The sequence below is a fragment of the Osmerus mordax genome, chromosome 11 (genome assembly GCF_038355195.1).
Source record: "Osmerus mordax isolate fOsmMor3 chromosome 11, fOsmMor3.pri, whole genome shotgun sequence".
Taxonomy (NCBI): Eukaryota; Metazoa; Chordata; class Actinopteri; order Osmeriformes; family Osmeridae; genus Osmerus; species Osmerus mordax.
This window is the reverse complement of record NC_090060.1, coordinates 847,812-865,000: the sequence shown is the minus strand read 5'-3', so window position 1 is coordinate 865,000 and position 17,189 is coordinate 847,812. Positions and strand designations below refer to the sequence as shown.

Sequence of the window (17,189 nt, the reverse complement as noted above, 5' to 3'; positions counted from 1 at the left end):
CACGCAAGAGCAGTGCATTGGCCGGGAATCGAACCCGGGCCTCCCGCGTGGCAGGCGAGAATTCTACCACTGAACCACCAATGCTTCCGTGACGAGTGGGACGTGACGTCACGTGCCAGAATGCCGTCACGCTAAGACGGGAGGCGAGAGGGTTGGAAAGGGTTACAAAAGGGTTACAAAAGCCAGAGAGATGCACAGTCTCTTTCGTGAGTCTTTCCGTCTGCCTCACGGTGGGGTTCCATGGTGTAACGAACGGTCAGCACTCTGGACTCTGAATCCAGCAATCCGAGTTCAAATCTCGGTGGAACCTACAAGAGCTTTTGATCTGAGAACCCAAACCCGCCCTTGACAGCGGCTGCTTGGTTTCAACCTTCTTCTCAGGACACAGGGTTTGGGACCAATCATCGTCCTGTGAAGAACTGCTGGCAGATCCGGGCGTGGTTGAAGTCAGCCCCTGCTGGACAGATGGTTCCACGTGTCCCGCTTTTTTGTGCAAGTGTAACGCTGAAGAATACGCGTTGTTCAGTTATTGCTAAAGGGACATGTAAAACCATGCCCCCTAATAGTGTTACCATGGTGTTGGTGTGGGGACAGTGGGATGGGGGCTGCATTCGCCCATTCTTGTGTGGAGCGGTGCGGGGTGAACCCCCTTCTTGGGAGGTTCGGGATGAATCCCCTTTCATCAAGTTTCAAACACAAATATTCGTATTTTTCATTTAATGTTGTTAAGAAGAGCCAAGTTAGCTACTTTAAATGATGTTATTCATCTAGTCTAGGTAACTTCAGTCATTTGAGGAGTGATGCGATGGTTCTGATAGCCGCACGTGTTAGCGACGAGAAACCTAAAACCATACGATCACGACTCATTTTCTGTTCTATTGTAAATGTGTTTTTGCTCATTCTTGTTTGGAGCCATGCCGGATGTCCCGAATAGCCACCCGGTCATCTTACTGCAACACACGAATGTCTGACAGAAATAAAGTGTCCTTCAAATCAAGTTCTGTGAGATGCCAGTGAACCACACTAAGCAAAAAGAGCATTTCTCCCCGTCAGGGAATGGAACCCTGGTCTCCCGCGTGACAGGCGGGGATACTGACCACTATACTAACGAGGACACGGTAGTCTCACTTGGAGCGCCGTGCTAGCTCAAGAGGTTACACGCGGCAAAGAGGCCAAATCAACTGAAAGCAAGGCCAACGACGGTCCACGCAAGAGCAGTGCATTGGCCGGGAATCGAACCCGGGCCTCCCGCGTGGCAGGCGAGAATTCTACCACTGAACCACCAATGCTTCCGTGACGAGTGGGACGTGACGTCACGTGCCAGAATGCCGTCACGCTAAGACGGGAGGCGAGAGGGTTGGAAAGGGTTACAAAAGGGTTACAAAAGCCAGAGAGATGCACAGTCTCTTTCGTGAGTCTTTCCGTCTGCCTCACGGTGGGGTTCCATGGTGTAACGAACGGTCAGCACTCTGGACTCTGAATCCAGCAATCCGAGTTCAAATCTCGGTGGAACCTACAAGAGCTTTTGATCTGAGAACCCAAACCCGCCCTTGACAGCGGCTGCTTGGTTTCAACCTTCTTCTCAGGACACAGGGTTTGGGACCAATCATCGTCCTGTGAAGAACTGCTGGCAGATCCGGGCGTGGTTGAAGTCAGCCCCTGCTGGACAGATGGTTCCACGTGTCCCGCTTTTTTGTGCAAGTGTAACGCTGAAGAATACGCGTTGTTCAGTTATTGCTAAAGGGACATGTAAAACCATGCCCCCTAATAGTGTTACCATGGTGTTGGTGTGGGGACAGTGGGATGGGGGCTGCATTCGCCCATTCTTGTGTGGAGCGGTGCGGGGTGAACCCCCTTCTTGGGAGGTTCGGGATGAATCCCCTTTCATCAAGTTTCAAACACAAATATTCGTATTTTTCATTTAATGTTGTTAAGAAGAGCCAAGTTAGCTACTTTAAATGATGTTATTCATCTAGTCTAGGTAACTTCAGTCATTTGAGGAGTGATGCGATGGTTCTGATAGCCGCACGTGTTAGCGACGAGAAACCTAAAACCATACGATCACGACTCATTTTCTGTTCTATTGTAAATGTGTTTTTGCTCATTCTTGTTTGGAGCCATGCCGGATGTCCCGAATAGCCACCCGGTCATCTTACTGCAACACACGAATGTCTGACAGAAATAAAGTGTCCTTCAAATCAAGTTCTGTGAGATGCCAGTGAACCACACTAAGCAAAAAGAGCATTTCTCCCCGTCAGGGAATGGAACCCTGGTCTCCCGCGTGACAGGCGGGGATACTGACCACTATACTAACGAGGACACGGTAGTCTCACTTGGAGCGCCGTGCTAGCTCAAGAGGTTACACGCGGCAAAGAGGCCAAATCAACTGAAAGCAAGGCCAACGACGGTCCACGCAAGAGCAGTGCATTGGCCGGGAATCGAACCCGGGCCTCCCGCGTGGCAGGCGAGAATTCTACCACTGAACCACCAATGCTTCCGTGACGAGTGGGACGTGACGTCACGTGCCAGAATGCCGTCACGCTAAGACGGGAGGCGAGAGGGTTGGAAAGGGTTACAAAAGGGTTACAAAAGCCAGAGAGATGCACAGTCTCTTTCGTGAGTCTTTCCGTCTGCCTCACGGTGGGGTTCCATGGTGTAACGAACGGTCAGCACTCTGGACTCTGAATCCAGCAATCCGAGTTCAAATCTCGGTGGAACCTACAAGAGCTTTTGATCTGAGAACCCAAACCCGCCCTTGACAGCGGCTGCTTGGTTTCAACCTTCTTCTCAGGACACAGGGTTTGGGACCAATCATCGTCCTGTGAAGAACTGCTGGCAGATCCGGGCGTGGTTGAAGTCAGCCCCTGCTGGACAGATGGTTCCACGTGTCCCGCTTTTTTGTGCAAGTGTAACGCTGAAGAATACGCGTTGTTCAGTTATTGCTAAAGGGACATGTAAAACCATGCCCCCTAATAGTGTTACCATGGTGTTGGTGTGGGGACAGTGGGATGGGGGCTGCATTCGCCCATTCTTGTGTGGAGCGGTGCGGGGTGAACCCCCTTCTTGGGAGGTTCGGGATGAATCCCCTTTCATCAAGTTTCAAACACAAATATTCGTATTTTTCATTTAATGTTGTTAAGAAGAGCCAAGTTAGCTACTTTAAATGATGTTATTCATCTAGTCTAGGTAACTTCAGTCATTTGAGGAGTGATGCGATGGTTCTGATAGCCGCACGTGTTAGCGACGAGAAACCTAAAACCATACGATCACGACTCATTTTCTGTTCTATTGTAAATGTGTTTTTGCTCATTCTTGTTTGGAGCCATGCCGGATGTCCCGAATAGCCACCCGGTCATCTTACTGCAACACACGAATGTCTGACAGAAATAAAGTGTCCTTCAAATCAAGTTCTGTGAGATGCCAGTGAACCACACTAAGCAAAAAGAGCATTTCTCCCCGTCAGGGAATGGAACCCTGGTCTCCCGCGTGACAGGCGGGGATACTGACCACTATACTAACGAGGACACGGTAGTCTCACTTGGAGCGCCGTGCTAGCTCAAGAGGTTACACGCGGCAAAGAGGCCAAATCAACTGAAAGCAAGGCCAACGACGGTCCACGCAAGAGCAGTGCATTGGCCGGGAATCGAACCCGGGCCTCCCGCGTGGCAGGCGAGAATTCTACCACTGAACCACCAATGCTTCCGTGACGAGTGGGACGTGACGTCACGTGCCAGAATGCCGTCACGCTAAGACGGGAGGCGAGAGGGTTGGAAAGGGTTACAAAAGGGTTACAAAAGCCAGAGAGATGCACAGTCTCTTTCGTGAGTCTTTCCGTCTGCCTCACGGTGGGGTTCCATGGTGTAACGAACGGTCAGCACTCTGGACTCTGAATCCAGCAATCCGAGTTCAAATCTCGGTGGAACCTACAAGAGCTTTTGATCTGAGAACCCAAACCCGCCCTTGACAGCGGCTGCTTGGTTTCAACCTTCTTCTCAGGACACAGGGTTTGGGACCAATCATCGTCCTGTGAAGAACTGCTGGCAGATCCGGGCGTGGTTGAAGTCAGCCCCTGCTGGACAGATGGTTCCACGTGTCCCGCTTTTTTGTGCAAGTGTAACGCTGAAGAATACGCGTTGTTCAGTTATTGCTAAAGGGACATGTAAAACCATGCCCCCTAATAGTGTTACCATGGTGTTGGTGTGGGGACAGTGGGATGGGGGCTGCATTCGCCCATTCTTGTGTGGAGCGGTGCGGGGTGAACCCCCTTCTTGGGAGGTTCGGGATGAATCCCCTTTCATCAAGTTTCAAACACAAATATTCGTATTTTTCATTTAATGTTGTTAAGAAGAGCCAAGTTAGCTACTTTAAATGATGTTATTCATCTAGTCTAGGTAACTTCAGTCATTTGAGGAGTGATGCGATGGTTCTGATAGCCGCACGTGTTAGCGACGAGAAACCTAAAACCATACGATCACGACTCATTTTCTGTTCTATTGTAAATGTGTTTTTGCTCATTCTTGTTTGGAGCCATGCCGGATGTCCCGAATAGCCACCCGGTCATCTTACTGCAACACACGAATGTCTGACAGAAATAAAGTGTCCTTCAAATCAAGTTCTGTGAGATGCCAGTGAACCACACTAAGCAAAAAGAGCATTTCTCCCCGTCAGGGAATGGAACCCTGGTCTCCCGCGTGACAGGCGGGGATACTGACCACTATACTAACGAGGACACGGTAGTCTGACTTGGAGCGCCGTGCTAGCTCAAGAGGTTACACGCGGCAAAGAGGCCAAATCAACTGAAAGCAAGGCCAACGACGGTCCACGCAAGAGCAGTGCATTGGCCGGGAATCGAACCCGGGCCTCCCGCGTGGCAGGCGAGAATTCTACCACTGAACCACCAATGCTTCCGTGACGAGTGGGATGTGACGTCACGTGCCAGAATGCCGTCACGCTAAGACGGGAGGCGAGAGGGTTGGAAAGGGTTACAAAAGGGTTACAAAAGCCAGAGAGATGCACAGTCTCTTTCGTGAGTCTTTCCGTCTGCCTCACGGTGGGGTTCCATGGTGTAACGAACGGTCAGCACTCTGGACTCTGAGTCCAGCAATCCGAGTTCAAATCTCGGTGGAACCTACAAGAGCTTTTGATCTGAGAACCCAAACCCGCCCTTGACAGCGGCTGCTTGGTTTCAACCTTCTTCTCAGGACACAGGGTTTGGGACCAATCATCGTCCTGTGAAGAACTGCTGGCAGATCCGGGCGTGGTTGAAGTCAGCCCCTGCTGGACAGATGGTTCCACGTGTCCCGCTTTTTTGTGCAAGTGTAACGCTGAAGAATACGCGTTGTTCAGTTATTGCTAAAGGGACATGTAAAACCATGCCCCCTAATAGTGTTACCATGGTGTTGGTGTGGGGACAGTGGGATGGGGGCTGCATTCGCCCATTCTTGTGTGGAGCGGTGCGGGGTGAACCCCCTTCTTGGGAGGTTCGGGATGAATCCCCTTTCATCAAGTTTCAAACACAAATATTCGTATTTTTCATTTAATGTTGTTAAGAAGAGCCAAGTTAGCTACTTTAAATGATGTTATTCATCTAGTCTAGGTAACTTCAGTCATTTGAGGAGTGATGCGATGGTTCTGATAGCCGCACGTGTTAGCGACGAGAAACCTAAAACCATACGATCACGACTCATTTTCTGTTCTATTGTAAATGTGTTTTTGCTCATTCTTGTTTGGAGCCATGCCGGATGTCCCGAATAGCCACCCGGTCATCTTACTGCAACACACGAATGTCTGACAGAAATAAAGTGTCCTTCAAATCAAGTTCTGTGAGATGCCAGTGAACCACACTAAGCAAAAAGAGCATTTCTCCCCGTCAGGGAATGGAACCCTGGTCTCCCGCGTGACAGGCGGGGATACTGACCACTATACTAACGAGGACACGGTAGTCTCACTTGGAGCGCCGTGCTAGCTCAAGAGGTTACACGCGGCAAAGAGGCCAAATCAACTGAAAGCAAGGCCAACGACGGTCCACGCAAGAGCAGTGCATTGGCCGGGAATCGAACCCGGGCCTCCCGCGTGGCAGGCGAGAATTCTACCACTGAACCACCAATGCTTCCGTGACGAGTGGGACGTGACGTCACGTGCCAGAATGCCGTCACGCTAAGACGGGAGGCGAGAGGGTTGGAAAGGGTTACAAAAGGGTTACAAAAGCCAGAGAGATGCACAGTCTCTTTCGTGAGTCTTTCCGTCTGCCTCACGGTGGGGTTCCATGGTGTAACGAACGGTCAGCACTCTGGACTCTGAATCCAGCAATCCGAGTTCAAATCTCGGTGGAACCTACAAGAGCTTTTGATCTGAGAACCCAAACCCGCCCTTGACAGCGGCTGCTTGGTTTCAACCTTCTTCTCAGGACACAGGGTTTGGGACCAATCATCGTCCTGTGAAGAACTGCTGGCAGATCCGGGCGTGGTTGAAGTCAGCCCCTGCTGGACAGATGGTTCCACGTGTCCCGCTTTTTTGTGCAAGTGTAACGCTGAAGAATACGCGTTGTTCAGTTATTGCTAAAGGGACATGTAAAACCATGCCCCCTAATAGTGTTACCATGGTGTTGGTGTGGGGACAGTGGGATGGGGGCTGCATTCGCCCATTCTTGTGTGGAGCGGTGCGGGGTGAACCCCCTTCTTGGGAGGTTCGGGATGAATCCCCTTTCATCAAGTTTCAAACACAAATATTCGTATTTTTCATTTAATGTTGTTAAGAAGAGCCAAGTTAGCTACTTTAAATGATGTTATTCATCTAGTCTAGGTAACTTCAGTCATTTGAGGAGTGATGCGATGGTTCTGATAGCCGCACGTGTTAGCGACGAGAAACCTAAAACCATACGATCACGACTCATTTTCTGTTCTATTGTAAATGTGTTTTTGCTCATTCTTGTTTGGAGCCATGCCGGATGTCCCGAATAGCCACCCGGTCATCTTACTGCAACACACGAATGTCTGACAGAAATAAAGTGTCCTTCAAATCAAGTTCTGTGAGATGCCAGTGAACCACACTAAGCAAAAAGAGCATTTCTCCCCGTCAGGGAATGGAACCCTGGTCTCCCGCGTGACAGGCGGGGATACTGACCACTATACTAACGAGGACACGGTAGTCTCACTTGGAGCGCCGTGCTAGCTCAAGAGGTTACACGCGGCAAAGAGGCCAAATCAACTGAAAGCAAGGCCAACGACGGTCCACGCAAGAGCAGTGCATTGGCCGGGAATCGAACCCGGGCCTCCCGCGTGGCAGGCGAGAATTCTACCACTGAACCACCAATGCTTCCGTGACGAGTGGGACGTGACGTCACGTGCCAGAATGCCGTCACGCTAAGACGGGAGGCGAGAGGGTTGGAAAGGGTTACAAAAGGGTTACAAAAGCCAGAGAGATGCACAGTCTCTTTCGTGAGTCTTTCCGTCTGCCTCACGGTGGGGTTCCATGGTGTAACGAACGGTCAGCACTCTGGACTCTGAATCCAGCAATCCGAGTTCAAATCTCAGTGGAACCTACAAGAGCTTTTGATCTGAGAACCCAAACCCGCCCTTGACAGCGGCTGCTTGGTTTCAACCTTCTTCTCAGGACACAGGGTTTGGGACCAATCATCGTCCTGTGAAGAACTGCTGGCAGATCCGGGCGTGGTTGAAGTCAGCCCCTGCTGGACAGATGGTTCCACGTGTCCCGCTTTTTTGTGCAAGTGTAACGCTGAAGAATACGCGTTGTTCAGTTATTGCTAAAGGGACATGTAAAACCATGCCCCCTAATAGTGTTACCATGGTGTTGGTGTGGGGACAGTGGGATGGGGGCTGCATTCGCCCATTCTTGTGTGGAGCGGTGCGGGGTGAACCCCCTTCTTGGGAGGTTCGGGATGAATCCCCTTTCATCAAGTTTCAAACACAAATATTCGTATTTTTCATTTAATGTTGTTAAGAAGAGCCAAGTTAGCTACTTTAAATGATGTTATTCATCTAGTCTAGGTAACTTCAGTCATTTGAGGAGTGATGCGATGGTTCTGATAGCCGCACGTGTTAGCGACGAGAAACCTAAAACCATACGATCACGACTCATTTTCTGTTCTATTGTAAATGTGTTTTTGCTCATTCTTGTTTGGAGCCATGCCGGATGTCCCGAATAGCCACCCGGTCATCTTACTGCAACACACGAATGTCTGACAGAAATAAAGTGTCCTTCAAATCAAGTTCTGTGAGATGCCAGTGAACCACACTAAGCAAAAAGAGCATTTCTCCCCGTCAGGGAATGGAACCCTGGTCTCCCGCGTGACAGGCGGGGATACTGACCACTATACTAACGAGGACACGGTAGTCTCACTTGGAGCGCCGTGCTAGCTCAAGAGGTTACACGCGGCAAAGAGGCCAAATCAACTGAAAGCAAGGCCAACGACGGTCCACGCAAGAGCAGTGCATTGGCCGGGAATCGAACCCGGGCCTCCCGCGTGGCAGGCGAGAATTCTACCACTGAACCACCAATGCTTCCGTGACGAGTGGGACGTGACGTCACGTGCCAGAATGCCGTCACGCTAAGACGGGAGGCGAGAGGGTTGGAAAGGGTTACAAAAGGGTTACAAAAGCCAGAGAGATGCACAGTCTCTTTCGTGAGTCTTTCCGTCTGCCTCACGGTGGGGTTCCATGGTGTAACGAACGGTCAGCACTCTGGACTCTGAATCCAGCAATCCGAGTTCAAATCTCGGTGGAACCTACAAGAGCTTTTGATCTGAGAACCCAAACCCGCCCTTGACAGCGGCTGCTTGGTTTCAACCTTCTTCTCAGGACACAGGGTTTGGGACCAATCATCGTCCTGTGAAGAACTGCTGGCAGATCCGGGCGTGGTTGAAGTCAGCCCCTGCTGGACAGATGGTTCCACGTGTCCCGCTTTTTTGTGCAAGTGTAACGCTGAAGAATACGCGTTGTTCAGTTATTGCTAAAGGGACATGTAAAACCATGCCCCCTAATAGTGTTACCATGGTGTTGGTGTGGGGACAGTGGGATGGGGGCTGCATTCGCCCATTCTTGTGTGGAGCGGTGCGGGGTGAACCCCCTTCTTGGGAGGTTCGGGATGAATCCCCTTTCATCAAGTTTCAAACACAAATATTCGTATTTTTCATTTAATGTTGTTAAGAAGAGCCAAGTTAGCTACTTTAAATGATGTTATTCATCTAGTCTAGGTAACTTCAGTCATTTGAGGAGTGATGCGATGGTTCTGATAGCCGCACGTGTTAGCGACGAGAAACCTAAAACCATACGATCACGACTCATTTTCTGTTCTATTGTAAATGTGTTTTTGCTCATTCTTGTTTGGAGCCATGCCGGATGTCCCGAATAGCCACCCGGTCATCTTACTGCAACACACGAATGTCTGACAGAAATAAAGTGTCCTTCAAATCAAGTTCTGTGAGATGCCAGTGAACCACACTAAGCAAAAAGAGCATTTCTCCCCGTCAGGGAATGGAACCCTGGTCTCCCGCGTGACAGGCGGGGATACTGACCACTATACTAACGAGGACACGGTAGTCTGACTTGGAGCGCCGTGCTAGCTCAAGAGGTTACACGCGGCAAAGAGGCCAAATCAACTGAAAGCAAGGCCAACGACGGTCCACGCAAGAGCAGTGCATTGGCCGGGAATCGAACCCGGGCCTCCCGCGTGGCAGGCGAGAATTCTACCACTGAACCACCAATGCTTCCGTGACGAGTGGGACGTGACGTCACGTGCCAGAATGCCGTCACGCTAAGACGGGAGGCGAGAGGGTTGGAAAGGGTTACAAAAGGGTTACAAAAGCCAGAGAGATGCACAGTCTCTTTCGTGAGTCTTTCCGTCTGCCTCACGGTGGGGTTCCATGGTGTAACGAACGGTCAGCACTCTGGACTCTGAATCCAGCAATCCGAGTTCAAATCTCGGTGGAACCTACAAGAGCTTTTGATCTGAGAACCCAAACCCGCCCTTGACAGCGGCTGCTTGGTTTCAACCTTCTTCTCAGGACACAGGGTTTGGGACCAATCATCGTCCTGTGAAGAACTGCTGGCAGATCCGGGCGTGGTTGAAGTCAGCCCCTGCTGGACAGATGGTTCCACGTGTCCCGCTTTTTTGTGCAAGTGTAACGCTGAAGAATACGCGTTGTTCAGTTATTGCTAAAGGGACATGTAAAACCATGCCCCCTAATAGTGTTACCATGGTGTTGGTGTGGGGACAGTGGGATGGGGGCTGCATTCGCCCATTCTTGTGTGGAGCGGTGCGGGGTGAACCCCCTTCTTGGGAGGTTCGGGATGAATCCCCTTTCATCAAGTTTCAAACACAAATATTCGTATTTTTCATTTAATGTTGTTAAGAAGAGCCAAGTTAGCTACTTTAAATGATGTTATTCATCTAGTCTAGGTAACTTCAGTCATTTGAGGAGTGATGCGATGGTTCTGATAGCCGCACGTGTTAGCGACGAGAAACCTAAAACCATACGATCACGACTCATTTTCTGTTCTATTGTAAATGTGTTTTTGCTCATTCTTGTTTGGAGCCATGCCGGATGTCCCGAATAGCCACCCGGTCATCTTACTGCAACACACGAATGTCTGACAGAAATAAAGTGTCCTTCAAATCAAGTTCTGTGAGATGCCAGTGAACCACACTAAGCAAAAAGAGCATTTCTCCCCGTCAGGGAATGGAACCCTGGTCTCCCGCGTGACAGGCGGGGATACTGACCACTATACTAACGAGGACACGGTAGTCTCACTTGGAGCGCCGTGCTAGCTCAAGAGGTTACACGCGGCAAAGAGGCCAAATCAACTGAAAGCAAGGCCAACGACGGTCCACGCAAGAGCAGTGCATTGGCCGGGAATCGAACCCGGGCCTCCCGCGTGGCAGGCGAGAATTCTACCACTGAACCACCAATGCTTCCGTGACGAGTGGGAAGTGACGTCACGTGCCAGAATGCCGTCACGCTAAGACGGGAGGCGAGAGGGTTGGAAAGGGTTACAAAAGGGTTACAAAAGCCAGAGAGATGCACAGTCTCTTTCGTGAGTCTTTCCGTCTGCCTCACGGTGGGGTTCCATGGTGTAACGAACGGTCAGCACTCTGGACTCTGAATCCAGCAATCCGAGTTCAAATCTCAGTGGAACCTACAAGAGCTTTTGATCTGAGAACCCAAACCCGCCCTTGACAGCGGCTGCTTGGTTTCAACCTTCTTCTCAGGACACAGGGTTTGGGACCAATCATCGTCCTGTGAAGAACTGCTGGCAGATCCGGGCGTGGTTGAAGTCAGCCCCTGCTGGACAGATGGTTCCACGTGTCCCGCTTTTTTGTGCAAGTGTAACGCTGAAGAATACGCGTTGTTCAGTTATTGCTAAAGGGACATGTAAAACCATGCCCCCTAATAGTGTTACCATGGTGTTGGTGTGGGGACAGTGGGATGGGGGCTGCATTCGCCCATTCTTGTGTGGAGCGGTGCGGGGTGAACCCCCTTCTTGGGAGGTTCGGGATGAATCCCCTTTCATCAAGTTTCAAACACAAATATTCGTATTTTTCATTTAATGTTGTTAAGAAGAGCCAAGTTAGCTACTTTAAATGATGTTATTCATCTAGTCTAGGTAACTTCAGTCATTTGAGGAGTGATGCGATGGTTCTGATAGCCGCACGTGTTAGCGACGAGAAACCTAAAACCATACGATCACGACTCATTTTCTGTTCTATTGTAAATGTGTTTTTGCTCATTCTTGTTTGGAGCCATGCCGGATGTCCCGAATAGCCACCCGGTCATCTTACTGCAACACACGAATGTCTGACAGAAATAAAGTGTCCTTCAAATCAAGTTCTGTGAGATGCCAGTGAACCACACTAAGCAAAAAGAGCATTTCTCCCCGTCAGGGAATGGAACCCTGGTCTCCCGCGTGACAGGCGGGGATACTGACCACTATACTAACGAGGACACGGTAGTCTCACTTGGAGCGCCGTGCTAGCTCAAGAGGTTACACGCGGCAAAGAGGCCAAATCAACTGAAAGCAAGGCCAACGACGGTCCACGCAAGAGCAGTGCATTGGCCGGGAATCGAACCCGGGCCTCCCGCGTGGCAGGCGAGAATTCTACCACTGAACCACCAATGCTTCCGTGACGAGTGGGACGTGACGTCACGTGCCAGAATGCCGTCACGCTAAGACGGGAGGCGAGAGGGTTGGAAAGGGTTACAAAAGGGTTACAAAAGCCAGAGAGATGCACAGTCTCTTTCGTGAGTCTTTCCGTCTGCCTCACGGTGGGGTTCCATGGTGTAACGAACGGTCAGCACTCTGGACTCTGAATCCAGCAATCCGAGTTCAAATCTCGGTGGAACCTACAAGAGCTTTTGATCTGAGAACCCAAACCCGCCCTTGACAGCGGCTGCTTGGTTTCAACCTTCTTCTCAGGACACAGGGTTTGGGACCAATCATCGTCCTGTGAAGAACTGCTGGCAGATCCGGGCGTGGTTGAAGTCAGCCCCTGCTGGACAGATGGTTCCACGTGTCCCGCTTTTTTGTGCAAGTGTAACGCTGAAGAATACGCGTTGTTCAGTTATTGCTAAAGGGACATGTAAAACCATGCCCCCTAATAGTGTTACCATGGTGTTGGTGTGGGGACAGTGGGATGGGGGCTGCATTCGCCCATTCTTGTGTGGAGCGGTGCGGGGTGAACCCCCTTCTTGGGAGGTTCGGGATGAATCCCCTTTCATCAAGTTTCAAACACAAATATTCGTATTTTTCATTTAATGTTGTTAAGAAGAGCCAAGTTAGCTACTTTAAATGATGTTATTCATCTAGTCTAGGTAACTTCAGTCATTTGAGGAGTGATGCGATGGTTCTGATAGCCGCACGTGTTAGCGACGAGAAACCTAAAACCATACGATCACGACTCATTTTCTGTTCTATTGTAAATGTGTTTTTGCTCATTCTTGTTTGGAGCCATGCCGGATGTCCCGAATAGCCACCCGGTCATCTTACTGCAACACACGAATGTCTGACAGAAATAAAGTGTCCTTCAAATCAAGTTCTGTGAGATGCCAGTGAACCACACTAAGCAAAAAGAGCATTTCTCCCCGTCAGGGAATGGAACCCTGGTCTCCCGCGTGACAGGCGGGGATACTGACCACTATACTAACGAGGACACGGTAGTCTCACTTGGAGCGCCGTGCTAGCTCAAGAGGTTACACGCGGCAAAGAGGCCAAATCAACTGAAAGCAAGGCCAACGACGGTCCACGCAAGAGCAGTGCATTGGCCGGGAATCGAACCCGGGCCTCCCGCGTGGCAGGCGAGAATTCTACCACTGAACCACCAATGCTTCCGTGACGAGTGGGACGTGACGTCACGTGCCAGAATGCCGTCACGCTAAGACGGGAGGCGAGAGGGTTGGAAAGGGTTACAAAAGGGTTACAAAAGCCAGAGAGATGCACAGTCTCTTTCGTGAGTCTTTCCGTCTGCCTCACGGTGGGGTTCCATGGTGTAACGAACGGTCAGCACTCTGGACTCTGAATCCAGCAATCCGAGTTCAAATCTCGGTGGAACCTACAAGAGCTTTTGATCTGAGAACCCAAACCCGCCCTTGACAGCGGCTGCTTGGTTTCAACCTTCTTCTCAGGACACAGGGTTTGGGACCAATCATCGTCCTGTGAAGAACTGCTGGCAGATCCGGGCGTGGTTGAAGTCAGCCCCTGCTGGACAGATGGTTCCACGTGTCCCGCTTTTTTGTGCAAGTGTAACGCTGAAGAATACGCGTTGTTCAGTTATTGCTAAAGGGACATGTAAAACCATGCCCCCTAATAGTGTTACCATGGTGTTGGTGTGGGGACAGTGGGATGGGGGCTGCATTCGCCCATTCTTGTGTGGAGCGGTGCGGGGTGAACCCCCTTCTTGGGAGGTTCGGGATGAATCCCCTTTCATCAAGTTTCAAACACAAATATTCGTATTTTTCATTTAATGTTGTTAAGAAGAGCCAAGTTAGCTACTTTAAATGATGTTATTCATCTAGTCTAGGTAACTTCAGTCATTTGAGGAGTGATGCGATGGTTCTGATAGCCGCACGTGTTAGCGACGAGAAACCTAAAACCATACGATCACGACTCATTTTCTGTTCTATTGTAAATGTGTTTTTGCTCATTCTTGTTTGGAGCCATGCCGGATGTCCCGAATAGCCACCCGGTCATCTTACTGCAACACACGAATGTCTGACAGAAATAAAGTGTCCTTCAAATCAAGTTCTGTGAGATGCCAGTGAACCACACTAAGCAAAAAGAGCATTTCTCCCCGTCAGGGAATGGAACCCTGGTCTCCCGCGTGACAGGCGGGGATACTGACCACTATACTAACGAGGACACGGTAGTCTGACTTGGAGCGCCGTGCTAGCTCAAGAGGTTACACGCGGCAAAGAGGCCAAATCAACTGAAAGCAAGGCCAACGACGGTCCACGCAAGAGCAGTGCATTGGCCGGGAATCGAACCCGGGCCTCCCGCGTGGCAGGCGAGAATTCTACCACTGAACCACCAATGCTTCCGTGACGAGTGGGACGTGACGTCACGTGCCAGAATGCCGTCACGCTAAGACGGGAGGCGAGAGGGTTGGAAAGGGTTACAAAAGGGTTACAAAAGCCAGAGAGATGCACAGTCTCTTTCGTGAGTCTTTCCGTCTGCCTCACGGTGGGGTTCCATGGTGTAACGAACGGTCAGCACTCTGGACTCTGAGTCCAGCAATCCGAGTTCAAATCTCGGTGGAACCTACAAGAGCTTTTGATCTGAGAACCCAAACCCGCCCTTGACAGCGGCTGCTTGGTTTCAACCTTCTTCTCAGGACACAGGGTTTGGGACCAATCATCGTCCTGTGAAGAACTGCTGGCAGATCCGGGCGTGGTTGAAGTCAGCCCCTGCTGGACAGATGGTTCCACGTGTCCCGCTTTTTTGTGCAAGTGTAACGCTGAAGAATACGCGTTGTTCAGTTATTGCTAAAGGGACATGTAAAACCATGCCCCCTAATAGTGTTACCATGGTGTTGGTGTGGGGACAGTGGGATGGGGGCTGCATTCGCCCATTCTTGTGTGGAGCGGTGCGGGGTGAACCCCCTTCTTGGGAGGTTCGGGATGAATCCCCTTTCATCAAGTTTCAAACACAAATATTCGTATTTTTCATTTAATGTTGTTAAGAAGAGCCAAGTTAGCTACTTTAAATGATGTTATTCATCTAGTCTAGGTAACTTCAGTCATTTGAGGAGTGATGCGATGGTTCTGATAGCCGCACGTGTTAGCGACGAGAAACCTAAAACCATACGATCACGACTCATTTTCTGTTCTATTGTAAATGTGTTTTTGCTCATTCTTGTTTGGAGCCATGCCGGATGTCCCGAATAGCCACCCGGTCATCTTACTGCAACACACGAATGTCTGACAGAAATAAAGTGTCCTTCAAATCAAGTTCTGTGAGATGCCAGTGAACCACACTAAGCAAAAAGAGCATTTCTCCCCATCAGGGAATGGAACCCTGGTCTCCCGCGTGACAGGCGGGGATACTGACCACTATACTAACGAGGACACGGTAGTCTGACTTGGAGCGCCGTGCTAGCTCAAGAGGTTACACGCGGCAAAGAGGCCAAATCAACTGAAAGCAAGGCCAACGACGGTCCACGCAAGAGCAGTGCATTGGCCGGGAATCGAACCCGGGCCTCCCGCGTGGCAGGCGAGAATTCTACCACTGAACCACCAATGCTTCCGTGACGAGTGGGACGTGACGTCACGTGCCAGAATGCCGTCACGCTAAGACGGGAGGCGAGAGGGTTGGAAAGGGTTACAAAAGGGTTACAAAAGCCAGAGAGATGCACAGTCTCTTTCGTGAGTCTTTCCGTCTGCCTCACGGTGGGGTTCCATGGTGTAACGAACGGTCAGCACTCTGGACTCTGAATCCAGCAATCGGTGGAACCTACAAGAGCTTTTGATCTGAGAACCCAAACCCGCCCTTGACAGCGGCTGCTTGGTTTCAACCTTCTTCTCAGGACACAGGGTTTGGGACCAATCATCGTCCTGTGAAGAACTGCTGGCAGATCCGGGCGTGGTTGAAGTCAGCCCCTGCTGGACAGATGGTTCCACGTGTCCCGCTTTTTTGTGCAAGTGTAACGCTGAAGAATACGCGTTGTTCAGTTATTGCTAAAGGGACATGTAAAACCATGCCCCCTAATAGTGTTACCATGGTGTTGGTGTGGGGACAGTGGGATGGGGGCTGCATTCGCCCATTCTTGTGTGGAGCGGTGCGGGGTGAACCCCCTTCTTGGGAGGTTCGGGATGAATCCCCTTTCATCAAGTTTCAAACACAAATATTCGTATTTTTCATTTAATGTTGTTAAGAAGAGCCAAGTTAGCTACTTTAAATGATGTTATTCATCTAGTCTAGGTAACTTCAGTCATTTGAGGAGTGATGCGATGGTTCTGATAGCCGCACGTGTTAGCGACGAGAAACCTAAAACTATACGATCACGACTCATTTTCTGTTCTATTGTAAATGTGTTTTTGCTCATTCTTGTTTGGAGCCATGCCGGATGTCCCGAATAGCCACCCGGTCATCTTACTGCAACACACGAATGTCTGACAGAAATAAAGTGTCCTTCAAATCAAGTTCTGTGAGATGCCAGTGAACCACACTAAGCAAAAAGAGCATTTCTCCCCGTCAGGGAATGGAACCCTGGTCTCCCGCGTGGCAGGCGAGAATTCTACCACTGAACCACCAATGCTTCCGTGATGAGTGGGACGTGACGTCACGTGCCAGAATGCCGTCACGCTAAGACGGGAGAGGGTTAGAAAGGGTTACAAAAGGGTTACAAAAGCCAGAGAGATGCACAGTCTCTTTCGTGAGTCTTTCCGTCTGCCTCACGGTGGGGTTCCATGGTGTAACGGTCAGCACTCTGGACTCTGAATCCAGCAATCCGAGTTCAAATCTCGGTGGAACCTACAAGAGCTTTTGATCTGAGAACCCAAACCTGCCCTTGACAGCGGCTGCTTGGTTTCAACCTTCTTCTCAGGACACAGGGTTTGGGACCAATCATCGTCCTGTGAAGAACTGCTGGCAGATCCGGGCGTGGTTGAAGTCAGCCCCTGCTGGACAGATGGTTCCACGTGTCCCGCTTTTTTGTGCAAGTGTAACGCTGAAGAATACGCG

At 50.4% G+C, this 17,189-nt stretch overlaps 1 non-coding gene across 1 annotated transcript; it reads left to right on the top strand.

Annotated features, from left to right (window-relative positions):
• The first annotated feature begins 16,909 nt into the window (after positions 1-16,909).
• trnaq-cug (transfer RNA glutamine (anticodon CUG)) lies at positions 16,910-16,981 on the top strand. Its single transcript has one exon. It is a non-coding gene; the product is annotated as a tRNA-Gln (tRNA).
• The last annotated feature ends 208 nt before the right edge of the window (positions 16,982-17,189 follow it).